This window comes from Scomber japonicus, chromosome 19, assembly GCF_027409825.1.
Source record: "Scomber japonicus isolate fScoJap1 chromosome 19, fScoJap1.pri, whole genome shotgun sequence".
Classification (NCBI taxonomy): domain Eukaryota; kingdom Metazoa; phylum Chordata; class Actinopteri; order Scombriformes; family Scombridae; genus Scomber; species Scomber japonicus.
This window is the reverse complement of record NC_070596.1, coordinates 8,884,967-8,900,446: the sequence shown is the minus strand read 5'-3', so window position 1 is coordinate 8,900,446 and position 15,480 is coordinate 8,884,967. Positions and strand designations below refer to the sequence as shown.

Here is a 15,480-nt window from a genome sequence, read left to right as displayed (position 1 = left end):
AGTGGAAATCAATGAGCGGCTATGATTCTGAGTCCCAAGAAGAGATCCGGTTCAATCAATCCCATTCGTTGCCGTCACAACGTGCCAACAGACTTGACCACTGGATGGATGTGTTTAGTATTTTTCCCATGTCTTCTACTCTACATTAATATCACAGCTACTGATTTTTCACACATTCTTTAAAACATGTTATATTTCATTGATAATGCATGAAGAAGCATGTTAGCAAAGCAAGCACAAAAAAAATCTCATCATCTTTTACATGATGAAGTATAAATGAAGAGGACACATTACTCACGACAGGCTTTCTTGTGAACGACTTACAGTTGCATTATGGCACTTAAATGTTCTACTCACTGCAACATACTGTGAATTAAGAGCTGGCAATGAAACCTAAAAGCTTTCTGAGTGCTGGCTTATCATAGCTTTCCCTTCTGGATTCCTGTACATCCACAGCCATATTTTTTCCTCCATGTTTTCCAGGTATTCACGTTACTCTGTCCGTGCCCCAGTTATGTCTAGGAAAACTGTAGTAGTACCCCAGGTGTACAGAAGGATACGACTCCACTTGGGGCATGTCCTTGTCAGGGAGCAAGCACATAGTTCAACTACACTTAGTCTGCTATCTCCAGGGAGGCAAGCCAGCACGGTCTGAGCTATAAGACCCACCGTGCCCTTGTCGCCCCCCTCTTCCCACCGTCACCTTGATGGTCATCTCTCATCCTGTCTTTTCCCCCAGAGGCTCTAATGTGCCATCATCATACCTCGTGTGGTGATGACTGTTTGTTGACAGCTGGCTTTTTAATGGTTGTTCTCACACGGGAGCCAAATTTGTGTCTTCTCCTCAGAATGACCCGTTTCTTACAAAAGCTGACAGTGGCATGATTTCAGGCTGGGTGGGCCTCATCAGCTCTTAACCCACTTGCTGCTAGTCTAAATGGGTCAACTTTGTCACACATGGGGAATACATAAACCAGACTATAGCAGCTATAAGTGCTGGTTATTAAATGAGATCTCATTTTCCTTAAGCTATCATATATCTGATCTTGCACTGTTTTAGGTTTGAAAAGTTTGTGTCCTGCTCCCTCGGCGATGACACCAGCTGCCGATACTTTGGGTTACAAGACATCCAAACATGTCCTTCCAGCCACTCCTGCAGCGTCCATCCACATGTTCACCAGAAATGTTTAAATACACAGCTGCTGTTTGTTTGCCACAGTTGTAATCTACAGCACACATTTGTCTACATCGGTCAAACAACAGAAACGTTAATGATATCCAGCGAACGACAAAAATAAGCAGTGCATTTAGTAGCAAACCTTGTAGATATTCTGTGACATAGTCCTTTAAAGTGCTGTTACGAGGCTAATTCTCTGTGACACAATGTTGGAAGCACTTGAAATGCCTACCAGGTGAAAAGCATGACAATGTGCTCAAGCGTTGTTAGGGTTAGGGTTAGTCTAGATAAAGCTAAGCTCTGTGATACTAGTCAACAACTGGATTCACCCTCCGCTGCCTTCTGCCCATCCTCCTATCTGTTTGGTCTCGTGTGGATTTAGGATTAACACATAAATGACCATCTAAATGAGCTGTAATAGCGGAATAATCTCTGTGACCTATTAGGGTAACACTGCAATGAGACAAACAGGCGCATGAGCTCAAACACACACACACATACACGCTGCATACTTGAATTGATTTGCTGGGCTTATTTGCTCGGTGGCATGCTTATTTAAAGGAAGAGCATGTTTTATATGCATGCGATGGTGAAAACGGAGCGTTGAGTTTGTTTGTGTGTGTGTGTGTGTGTGAGTGAATGTTTGGATAATTGCATAACAACACTGTGTGTGTTTTGACAGTGAGAGGGAGAGCAAAACAAAAAAGAAAGATTAAACTGCAAGCTATAAAAGTGTCACACATTAACACTAATGGCCTTAGTCAATAGCATGTTCTAGAAGATTATGTTGATCGCATTCAGAGACTAAGCGCTCTATAACATGAAGCTATGGTAGTAACACAACAGCATATTTTTATATAATGTAACTGGAGTGAATAGATAGATAAAAATTAGGAAATGGACAATCAGAGAAATGCTGCATCTACCGTGTGGTGCAAAAAAAGAACTATTTAGTATTTTTATGGCAGTGTGAAGTTGGAATGTAATCAATATTTAACATGACGGTTCATTCGCACATCAAATGTGTGTGATGAAAAGTGAATTGCAGCATTCCTTTTAAACAACAAAGACGGCTATCTCAGCTGTTTGGCTTCCTAAAGTCCCAAACTGAAACAGGTGAGAAGACAAAGACAGTGTACAAATACCACAAGAGAAAGATGAACCACACACATACAATGAACACACTGAGAAATCTGTCTGAGAAATAAATGAATAATTCAACTTCAATTTAAATTCATTATGTTACAAAAATCCTATCATGAAGCCAGTATTATGAGTTGTATTGAATGAGTTGAGTGTTTTGTTACATCCCTGCTTGAAGACATGCATTTTTACTGAAAGAAACCCATACAATGTTACTACCCACTGTGAGCCTTATAAGACTAAACACTCAATATTCAGCTGAATGTTTTTGTACTAATGGAAAAGTTCATGTCCATTCTTAAAGGAAGTCACATACACTTCTTTTTCTTCTTGTTTACACTAATTCTAAAGGCAGTAACTGTGGATAATGTGTGCCATGTTTACATGTTGTTCAAGAGGGGAGTGTGGGGGAGTTGGGGGCTAGTGGGTGTCTGGATTGTCTGCCATTAACCGTGAAGCAGATTACGGTTAAACTAAGAGGCACTCTAATGGACCCGATCGGCTCTGGCGCAGCTTCAAGACTCTTTTCATGTCGTCCCCGATAATCAGGTGGGATTTAACCAGCACACCATGCAAACTCCAAATTTAATGCCTTCCTTAGTTTGTCTTGCTTATTTCCTGTCCTCTACCTTTCTCAGATTTCATTCAGCGCACGCCACCGCAGGTTATACACACACTTCCTGACAGATCATCGGGAGTCAGTGACTGGTAACCGTTTGTCCAATTAAATGCGTACGCCTCTGTGATAAACTTGATCCTGATTGACAGAGGAGTGTTTTTGATGCTCTAAACAAAGTCAAACATGTACCCAGGCCAATATGTTATTCAGTTTGTCACTTTTTTATGACCTGAGATATGTTACAATGTCAAAAATAGCCTCTGTAATCCCTCTTCTGGCTGACACATGGCCTAGCCTGCCTCAAGCACACCCACCTGCGAGCCCCCCCCCCCAACCACCAAATCCCGAAAACAAATAGCCCACAGGCACATTTTTCAGCTTTTAAGTCATGCACGACTGCAGATATATATAAAAAGTGAATTTATTTCTAAATGCATCATTTAAACTGGCTGTCTGGGGAGCGTGTTTATGCTAAATAATGAGTACACCTGTCAGTTTAGGCTCATTAATTAAGAAACCAGTCATATACAAAGTCAGACGATCATGTTCCTCAGATGTTAATCACCATAGCGATATGAATACAAGTCACCAATCTGCAGTTGCCGAGAGTACTATCTGCTTAAATAATGAGTCCATTAATTACAGAGTGGTGTTATTGTGCCACGGTGCTCTCTCACTCTCTCTCTCTCTCTCTCTCTCTCTCTCTTTCTTTCCCTTTCTCTCTACATCACGTTAATTGAATGTACCAATAATGGATTTACAGCCAAAGTCGAAATGCGACGACGTCTCTCAGCACTGTCTGTCTCGGGGCCCGTCGCTTTCACCTAAATCAAGACGAACCGAGCGTCAGACGCCGTTTCGGTGAGACTGCGAGAGAGGAGAGAGAGAGACAGTGAGAGAGGAGAATGTAAAGATGGAGGAGAGTAAAGTCAACTAACGATGGGGCATAAAATGGGCATCTATGTTTGATGAATGTTAGCGGTGAGACTGGGGGAAAAAAATGAGATGAAACAAAGATGAAAAGGAGAAAGTGAAGAGTGCAGTTACGGGGAGAAAATGTGGTGATTAAGCAGCTAAGATAACAACATAGCAGAGACAAACAAGACAGCTGTCCCACGCTTGTGGATTCACCTTCAACATTCAGTGTTTGCCACTTATTCAGTAAACACATAAACATCTGCTTCATTATTTGACTTCTCATATTTCCTTCACAGTTTTTTGGCAATTTTAATATTGATGGTTTGATTAAGAGTGAATATAATGGTTAGTTTCAGCTCTACTGTACGTGATTCAAAGTTTGCAAACACCCCATATGCTGCAATTGTGGGGTGCCTTTCCACAAGACTTTGGAACAGAGGTGTAAAAACGACAATTTGAGGTGTTGCAGAGTCCTGTCGTCACAGTGATGTTGTTAGGCAACCAGCAGACACTATAAAACCACAACTTGTCACTTTAACACCTTCATTTTTTGCACGAATATAAACAAGTGAGATATGACAAAGCTTTTTCTAGCTTTGGACAGAAACATGCTAACCTTTCCCTCTACTTCTAGTCTCGATGCTAAGCTAAGCTAACCATCACCTAGCTGTAGCTTCACATTTAATTAACAGAGTGATATCAATCCACTTATCTACCTCTTTGACAAGAAAGTGAATAAGCCTAGGCTAGACACCAAAATAGGTCCTTTATCTGCAACAGCTTTTGAATGGTGTTCTCAGCATGCTTTTGTCAATACAGTGTATAAATAAGGTCTGTTTTAGGCTTATTGGCAGAGTGCTTGTGTAAAGCTGTAGCTGCTGCTTGCCAAAAGGAAGGGAGGCTCTGTGCATTTTTATGCTAAATTTAATTCAACGCTCCCTGCTTTGAATCCACCATCTGCAACCTGCAGCTCAGTAATCTTCCACAGTGTAACTCCACAGCACGTTTTAGCACTGAATTTTTGCCTGGTGTGAAGGTGTGCTAGAAGCAGTCTTCACAGTCATTAGTGCTTCAGTATAGGCGCTAATGGAGCGGCTAGCCTGCTGCGTCTTTGCAGGCCTGGTTAAAAGCTTCTACAGTGTTTAATGTCCTCCAACTTTTTTCATTTCACTTTGTCATCACCTCTCTCTAACTTTAATTTTTCCTAATGCTTTATATGCTTGCCATCTTCTCTCTCTCTCTCTCTCTCTCTCTCTCTCTCTCTCTCTCTCTCTCTCTCTCTCTCTCTCTCTCTCTTTCTCATCCTTTCAGCAATTTAACTTTAAGCCTGTGTGTTTTCTCTCTTCCTTCCATCAGCTTATGGCCGCATCGATCGGCGAGGGTGTGTAAGATGCATCGCCAGCCGTCCGCTGTCTCCACTCACTCACACGGAGATGAATGTTAATCAATGCAATGCATGGTGCAGGAAACGCATCAAAACCTAACATGTCATCCTCATTCGGGACATGTGTATATATTTTTTTATTCGCTACACTCTCACACTATGTTTTCATTGATGTTATTGCCGCTGATTACTCACAGGCAGTAGTAACTGGTTAGTGCCACATCTGCTGCTTGGTGATGGGCAGGGATGGACACATTTACTCAAACCTACTCCAAGGTTTTTCCACTTTTTTCTTCTTGTTTCTACAGCTGGATGTTTGAGCTTGGGTGTGCAGAATGATACATGTGCAGAGTTTAACACTAGTAGGCTGTTTTCGTATCTGCTGAAAGCTGTGCTCGTTGAAAATTCAGTTTTAAGGGAAAGACTTGAGACTCCGCAAATAGTTTGGAAGCCAATCCTGAACCAATATTCAACTTACTTACCCGTATGTGTATCTTCTGGAGACATGTGCCGACCAGTCTCGAAAGCCACAAAGTCCTCCACAGTCAGCCCTACATGAAATTGCTCATTTATCCTCATTGTATAATATAACAAGTCTGCTCTAGGGTCACAGGAATTGTCAAAAGTAGCTTTCCTCAGTAAAAAGTCACTGCTGGAAGATCCACACTGAGCTTCTTTTTTGTGCCAGATTGTGGGTGTTGTCAATCTGGGTCACTTGGCTCACTCACTGGGTAGTGCATGCCAGAGTATAATAATGGCCTTAATGACCTTAACCATAACCCATAATGACGCCATTCTTCATTTTACTGCATTTGTTGTGCACTTTTTCTATTTCTCACAAACAGCTAGGCGTCAGGCAGGTGCTACCCACCCCCCTCTCCTCTCTCCGATGCTCTCTGCCAGTGCAACAAACACATTTAAAACATGTGTCCGTGTACAGAACGTCAGCACAGTGCTGAGTGCTTCTCCCTAATAAATCCATGCGGCACCTCGCTGGACATGGAGCCCTGCCCACCTGCAGCTGCAGCCTCTTAAACAGCTTTCCTTTGTTTAATTCTTCAACAATTTATCATGACGTACTCATATGACTTATTCTTACTCTGGAACAGATGTTGGAAATGTTGGAAGCACAGTACATGAAATAAAAAGCACTTCAATTTACTGATTTAGAGATACTTAGAAGAAAGTACTTCCTTCATCCTTTCATGATTGGTAGGTGGTTTTTGAATGAGTGTGCTGCTTTCATCACACATCAAATGTTAATTTAATGTCATATGTTCAGGAAGTGTTCCATGAGTCATTTTTTAAAATCATAATTACGTTATTGTTGCACAAGCGGGAATGCATTCAAGGACTCTCTGGCATATGAGGTTTGAGTTGGCGTTAGTCTCTTTCCACACAAGAAACAATAGCATGATATTTAATAGCAAAATGTCATAATGTTTTCATCTGGTCTCAGTTAACTGATTAATAAACTGGTAGAAAGATGACAATTTTAATTTCTGAGTCATTCATCAAGCAGAAATTACAAATATTTGATCTTAACTGCCACAATTAAATGGATTAATTCAGGATTTTGTATATTTCTAACAAATTGATTGAATAAATTGTAAAGGCTTTATGTTTTTTAACCCATTTCTGACATTGTATAGACTTGAGTCAACTGACAAATAAATAATTGGGTTATTAATGAGACAAGACACCACTGAGATGCTTTCCAGCATCTGACTGTTAAATGTCAGACATCATTACAGACTCTGAAACATCATTTTCTTGCTCTCGACTGCTTCATCACGCAGCGATAATAGAACTTTGACAAAAAACCGAAGCTGACTAAATGCTCGCTGTGATGGATTATTAGGCTCAGCTAGATTTCAGTTGTGCAAGTTGATTTTATGGGGTATTAAAACAAGTGGAACCCAATAGCTGCCTAGACTGTAGGGTTAGCAGTCTTAAAAATTTACAGTATGCCTTGAGGGAAGAATTTGCAATTTGTAGTTTATTGGCTGAAACATGCAAAGCCACCGGTGTATATGATCCTTTAAATCTGAGACGCAGACGTCTACTATATAATAATCTGTTTCAATCATTTTTTCTGTTTCCTATTATTCATTCATTATCTCTTTTTTACATTCTTTATCTTTTTATTTCTGGCTTTATTTTGCATTTTTATACAGTCGCTTCTTGTTTCGTCGTCTTCGAGGGTTTGATCCATTATAGATCAGTGATAAAGTCAAGATTCCCCAGTCCCAGTCTAGTCTTAGTCTCACCTGCTCTGCTCTATGTACCAGTCTGAAGAAGATGAATCTCTCTAAGCCAGACAAACAGCCCTCCAGAGTACCTTCCCATCGAGCAACTTCCACCAAAGACACTTGAAGCTCCGAGACATTTCAGCCCGCCGCCGTCTCCGTCTCCTGTCGCATTTAGCAGCTCTCATTTGTCTGGAATCTGTCTTCCTCCCTCGTAGACGGAGACAATATTTTCACCCAGTGTGAATTTATTGAAGAGGAACATTTTTTTGATTTGATCTTTAATCAAAGCGTAGGTGACAGCCTGAATGTCATCACACAACGGGAACAAAAGAGCCTCCGACTGCTTCAATATGGCCCGGGTCATTAATGAATGCTAATATAATCTAAAAGTAGAGGACACAAAGTGAAGCAGGAGACAAATGAGTCGCAGTCGTGTTTGATGCAGACACCTTTCAGCTTCATTACCCACCGCTATTACAAGTTGTGCCCGCTTGGATCAGCGCTCATGTCTCTGGGCCATCATTAATATCACACAGTACAGGTTTTACAAAGGTATTAAGAGATTACTGTGGCAGAATAGATCACATTTTACAGCCGCTTGCCCAAAATGGATCGTCGTCTTTCCACTTTTTATTTATCCGTTTTACACTTCTCCAATCTTTGACGAAAAATCCCAAAAATTCAGCAGAGCCTGAAGAAAGATTAAAAAATGATAATCCTAAATCATTGTCATCCCTTTTTGGTTTTACAAGTCCAAATTGTTCACCAAGCAAGTATCACAAAAAAAGTTGTAGACGTTTCAATCACACTGTTTCAAGCAAAATGCCAACAATTCTGTTCTCAAATGTCAGGATTTGTCTCTTTTCTCATTTATCTCAATATAAGTGTAATATTTTTGAGTTTTTTTTGGCAATACAAGCAATGTGCAGATGTTACAATGTGCTTCTATTCTGATATTTTCTAGACTGAATGATTAATTGATTAAACATATCCTCCAGATGATTTAAGAATGACATTCAAAAAGTGAGCAGGATCAAATGCACATGCAAAAGCTCTCACCGTAAAGAACATGACATGCAGACCAGCATGATGTAGTTAGGGCAAATAAAGTTTTAATGTTTCCTGAAAACCTGTTGGAAATAGGAGATGGACGGGGTTCACTACTCAAGGACAAAATCAGGAAGTCAGGAATGTTGCCAACAGCCAGAAGTACAGAGTTCTGACCATCATAGTATCTTTTATAAAAACAGTCTTCTTGATGAATTTATGTCTGAGATGAAAGGTGGTAACTGAACAAATGAGAACAGTAATATAGGAGTGCAATACTACAGTAAATCGTTGTACTCTTTCAGTAATGGACATTTTGGGTGCACTAACTTTTGTTTTTGTATGTGTAAATCAAATTTGAATTCATTTTAAACCTGCTTAATCAACTTACTGCCCATTTATCTTGATGGCAACCAATAGTAGTTACATTCAAAGATGAGGTCGCAAAAGAAAATTCTGAGATATCTATCTTGTTCTATCTTATTAAATTCTTGCAGTATTCACAAGTTTTTGACCCTGATCTGAAGAGACAAACGTAATGGGCATTATTCCACACAGTTGTCGTCATTGCTATAGGACAATGATTTTAATCGCGGTTGTCAGTGAATCGCAGGTGTACAACAAGCCTCTTATGATACATCACAGATACTGATGTGCGCCACTAGATTCATATTACATGTAACACGAGAGACAGTAAGAACTAATGGAGCGCCTCCGAGTCGGACGTAATGCAGCATAGAGGACACAAGACATGATGACATCCAGCAAATGCAACAGTGAGGCTAATGCAGCATCACATCATCACATCAGAGACACATCAGGAGGACAGGATGAGTCATGGGACAGTTAGAGGTCACCAGACGCATAGGAAAAAACCATTGCGAACTGTCACAACTTTGCTGAATCATTAACATGACAGCAGCAGTCAAAAGTTTGGACACACTTTTTGTGGGAGGATGTGTCCAAACTTTTGATGCTGATGCCAAGCCAAAACCACACTTGGATATATTCAGTAAGTATCTCCGTCATATTGAAAAAAGGAGCCCAGATTTGTGACTTTCTTTGAGTTGGATGTAGAAAAATAAAGAAGACAATGAGGCGTGAGAAAAGAGGAACAGTTTGACACAGTTTTTCGCACGCTGGACAACTTTTTTTTTTTGGTAAGAAAGTGCTTATCGTGTGCCGTCGCACCCCGAGGCCAGGACTGTGCATTTGTGGCACCACTCCAGCATGCAGAAGAACGATGCCATCACACACCCAGCCGCCTACAAGATGTAAGCTGGTGCATGGTGCCAATGTGCTATGAAAAAAACTAATCAGTCAGCACCTGTTGGACTGATTGTTCTTCCTCTTTTTTTCCATGGCATGCTTTATGACTGTCTGTCGGCGTCTCGTGGGATATTAAAACATCATTTTTCCTCCGTGTCCGAGCTGGCGCCTGAGAGCCAAGCGGCGACAAGTAACTGGAGTTTTTTTTTTAATGACCTCGTTTTACAGTAGCTAATTGAGCCCTGCAGTATGTGCAAATATGCAGACCAAAATAACATCAAGATAGGGCCTGGCAGGAAGTAAAAGAACAGGACAAAAAACCTCCACTCATACTTTCACACATAGATTTTCAATTGGTGGACCTTGCACAGTTGTGTCCTTTTCTTTATAACATTTCTATGTTCTAAAGCTCAGAATGTTGAATTATTTATACCTCTCAAACTTTTATTCAATATGCTGACACACATTCTATATACATGCCATTTGAATCTAGTGAGAGCTTTCCAGGTACACATCTGACATCCACCACTGGGATGGAGAACAGAGCTGTGACCTGTCAAGGTGGCACATGGCGTCCCACATGGACTCTTGTCAGCTGGAAGAATCCCAGTGTCCCTGGCGCTGCTCTCCCCTGGGATTACCCTGGGTTTCAGTGGACATGCTCAACCTTCCCAGAAACTGTCAGAGTCCAGAGACTTCCATCTCCAACTTTTGCATTGAGAAACCCACGAGTCGTCAAGTACCTTCCATGCAAAACTTCACTTTCAACTGGACTTACTCAGATACTACTCCATTATGTTTCAGCTAATTGCCAGTGTACAGACAATAGATGATCACCTCCTGAGAGTGAATAGTATGTCTTCCTCTTGACTTTGTTTGTCCCATGATGCTTCAATTTAGCATACTGTACCAGAACAGCTCCCCTCCTGCTGACAACAGCCTTCCTTGTTTGCACAAATCATGTTGAAAATATTCGGAAGAAAATGAGTCCCATTTGGGAATATTTGGAGCTTAAACGATCTGAATTCAGATGAGGCTGCTGGTGCATTTAAGTCGGGTAGCCTGAAAGCAAACACTTGAGGATGGATATAGTTTACAGCAAAATATCTCATTAAATCTATAACTTATTTTTGCTGCTTCTTTTAAACCAGCCAGACAAGAACAGTGATATTAAATGATTCTGCAAATCCAGGGATCACCCTCAGTGACACCTTCCTTTCCTTTCTAAACTAAGCACTTTGTTAAGGGAAACATTGCGGTCATTGTAAGCAAACATTAAAAGTAAGACTCAATGGACGCCCATCCACACACTTACTCACTCACCACATAAAGGCTACACTACTTCCTGAATTGGCACTGATCATTGGCATCAAATGTCAAATTGTCCATTAGGGATGTAATTCCTAGAGATTCTGTGCTTTGGAAACATAGACCAACACCTTTCCTAAAATTCTGTTATCATACTGTATAGACTGCTTAGCAATGAGAGGTACCCTTCCTGCAGACTGAGCTGGAACAGACAAGGGAATCAATCCTAGTCCCAAAAATACATTTAGCTCTTTAGTAACTGAACTGATTGATTGAATTGATCCAATAACTAATAACAACTAGGATGACTACTGTATGTGACAAATCATGATAATACAGTTTCACAAATTCACAATGAGAACACAGCAAAACATTTAGTTTTTCATGGCAAGCATGTCCTATTGAGATGGATACAGAGTTCTCTGTCTTAGCAGCCAAGCCTCTCCTGTAACTCTTTCCAAAACCAGAAATCTCAATCTTAAAGAGCCAATTTAATGTATCAACTTCAGACAGCCAAAATAAATCAGGATTTTAGTCACTGTACAAAGGACAATGAAATACAAAATGCAAATCCATCATCCATTCATCCAAGATCACAAAAAAACACATACATGATGTTCCTCAGACAAACCAGCTCTTAACTGAACACAAGAAAGTAAATGTAGTTTCTAAGCTTTGGCTTCTTACAAATGTACATCTTCCATTGCTCCTCTAACTGGAAGTAAAAAAATCAGACAATCCTTGTCTTGGCGTGCACTGACAAAGGACATCTGTGGAGTCAGAGGTCTTAAGACTGTGTTCTATACTCTACAGTCCTAACAACATGTATGCATCCGTTTCCAGCATTTTGAAATCTCAAGGCTGTCTACACTGTAACTGTCAACATCAAAACACATACAACCCACAGAGCTCATGAATAAGCCTCTCAATGTCAAGACAGAGGACCGAAACAGCTGACACGAGCATCCAAAATAGATGCACAGTGTCCATCAACACTAGTGTCACTGTCTGATGCTTGCAGCACATTAAGAAGGCAGTGTTAATTATAATCGGCATGTTCTGTTTTTTTTGTTTTTTTTTAACTTGTTAGGACAAATTAGAATGCACCTTACCCGGTAGTTTGCTTCATACTGAACTGTCCCACATCTCTCTCCCAGAACTAGGAGAGGGATCTGTGCTCATTTCAGGAACACAATAATAATAATAAGTAAACCCTTTCAAGTTAGAGAAGACAGTAAGGGAATTCTCTAAAGAGCCAGCAAGGAAAGGGCAGGAGCCTTCTGTTTAACACACTGTCCCAGAGGACGGGGATGCGGTACACCAAATAAATATTTAGAAAGTGCACATCACTTTTTTTTAAGAAAACACCTCAAAATTCAGCTCTTTCTTTGTTGAAGGTAAAAACCTCAAAGAAAAAAAAAAGGGTAATTTCTCATAATTTTGAAACGATAACGGGAAAAGGCTACGGTCGAGGCAAAAAAAGAGAGAATTCTTCAGAGAGTAGATAAAGTGGTTGTCACAATGACTAATTTCCCTTCTGAAATCCATCCTGTTAGACCTCCTGGAATAGAGACTTTATTGCGCCGAGTGTTATCATTACACCCTCACTATAGATAGCCATGGAATCCCTTATAGGCCTTGCTAGCCTACTTTCAGCTCATCAGAAACTGTGATGGGAGATTTGAGTGGATTCCTCCCATCCGCGCCCCCCCCCTCCTTCTCCCAACCCCTGATAGTTTGACCTCTGACCTGCTTGTTTATACCTGTGTAGGACATGTCTACGCTCTCATCGGATTACAGCTCTGTAGTTCTCCGTTGGTGTGAATGTGACCTTGGTGAGCGTTGGCTGTGTTGTTGTTGTCTTGTCCCCAGCTGAGGTAAACCTGCATTGAATATTAGCTCCGGGATGCTAAGGAGGAAAAAAAACCTGCCATGGATTTATCCTTCTGCTGTATTCACTGTTAATCCCGCGCTCCCCAAGCGGGGCCGGAGCAGTTCTGCAGCCTCGGTTAGACTCTCCTCTTCCCACCACTTATCAATCGATTCCTCCACACAGCTGGACTCCCAACCCTCACTCTCTCTCTCTCTTTTAAACCCCCCGTTACATCCTCCCAAAAGACTTACTGCCAGAATAAGAGAGAGAGGAGAGAGAGGGGGAGACCAAATTTAAGGAGAGACAGTGAAACAAAGAGATAGATGTAAACAAAGAGAGTGAGAAACAGTATGGATTTGATGTCACAAGAAAATTGACATGAGGCAAATCGAAACTATATGATAGAAATGGGAGTGACAGTGATGGATCATTAATTTATTGGTAGAGAAGGCAGAGGAATTTGTGATTATTAGTGGGAGTAAAAAAAAAACAACAAAGGAAAACAAATTTGCATCATTGCGTCATCACTTTCCAGCATTCAGTATTTAATATTGAAACAACACAATTATATTTAGTATTCAAGATTGATATCTCTTTCAACTTCATCATCATTTTATTGTGTAGAGTGTTGATCACTGACTGTTTCAGCTCACTATAATCACCTCTGAACTTCTAAACAAACACCGCAACATACACAGCATAGACACACACAACACACAAACCCTCCCATCAGCATCATTCCTTCATCTACACACACACACACACACACACACACACCTGCCCTCTGACATCACACTCGTTCTCCCCATCCATCCCTCCATACCTTAATGAGGGAGCTCATTACGGACAAACAAGCGGCTGCTCCTCTGAATAAGCAACTAGCGCGGCGCTGCTGTTCGACTGACTGCGGAGCCAACGGCTGAATATTTTATTGATTTTGCAAGTCCAGCTGTTGATCCGTCTTGTGTACTCCTGTCATTAATATAGTGTGTGCTGAACAAAGGCCCCGCGTCCTGCGAGTTCATCAGGTTGCAGTAATAGTTAAGTGGTCGCTTTGCCTTGCCATTTGCAGCCCGCGGGTCAAGAAGAGAGTGTTTGTATGTAAAATAAGTTTATAATCTCTGCCAGTGGCTGACTGTGTTGATATCAGTGTCTGTTGAGGAGTGAGATTAGATTATTTCTGATATCCAAAGGGAATTTTCACAATTTATGAATCCTGATAAATAACATTATACATACTGTCGCTGTCAGACAGAAACCTTGTATCTTCATATTCCAGCATTTTATTTATTTTTTATAAATCAGTATCATTGGTCAGTCTTGACATCTGTCTGTGGGTTTTACAAACATTTATAAGTGTTACGAAGAACTAAATCTTGTTACTCAACTGAATCCATATTAATGTGTCCTGAAACAGTAACAGTTTCAGGACATACAAGGTTTGCCCCCGACAGCAACAATATGTAAGTTACATACTTCTTTAACACTGTGTATCATGATGAGAAAATAAGGAACAAATATGAGGAAAACAAATGTAAAAATAAAATGAATGGGTTTTTTTTTTACAAATAGAACACTTTTTATATACTGTTAGAAATCATGTTCTATTATCATCATTCTTTGGGTACATAACTGATATCTGCTACTCCATTATCCATGAAAACAATAATAGACCAAATCTACATAACTCAAACTGTATCATTCATTCTAATAAAGTACAAAGCCAGCTGATTTCACTGCTGTTATAAAGTTTCCATACATTGAAGTCAATGTGTACGCAAACAGGTGTTTTCAATCACTCTGATTAGACAAGTAGTCAGTTCAGCTGAGTGGCTTTGAATTATGTGACATCACATAACATCACATGTATAGACAAACACTGTGTGCCAATAAGTTGTAAAAGTTGTCCCGCCCTAACAGGCACAACAAAACTAAAGGGAGTGAAGGAGATGTCAATCAAACACAGTCGTGAGAGGAAGTCTAATCAGGCAAAGTAAGTGAGAACATCTGTATGGGAGCAGTGTACATCTGTAGAGGCTTTAAAAACACATAGAATTTGTGTCTATGTCTTTTATCTTAAGACCTCTATAACTTTTGTTTGCATTATTTTACTTGACATTCATCTCTACATTTTCTTCTGCTGAGCTTAAAGATAGGGATTGCTCTACTTTTTTTTAGGTCTGACATATGTCCATCACATAAAGTGTACATGCAGCACTCTCTCACTTCCCCGGATTCACTGATGTGTTTTTACAGCAGGCTGTCAGCATCCATGGAGTTTTTTTTTCTAGAGGAGCCAGTGATGCTGCAGAGGTCACTGTACTTTCTATCCCTTCCCAACCTTCTATTAGTCATATGACAGTCAGCTACATCATCTCCTGATGCACACTTGTCACCAGAGTTGAACACAGTGTCATGTTCCGCTCATGGCATGTGACATTTTATATATGACACACTGAACAGTATATGTAATAGTTTCTAGAAGTAATA

The 15,480-nt window shown here is 40.4% G+C and overlaps 1 protein-coding gene across 1 annotated transcript in view; it reads left to right on the top strand.

The window, feature by feature from the left end:
* vav2 (vav 2 guanine nucleotide exchange factor) overlaps positions 1 to 15,480 on the top strand; it is a 184,103-nt gene that overhangs the window by 78,397 nt on the left and 90,226 nt on the right. The gene's annotated exons all lie outside the window — the stretch shown is intronic.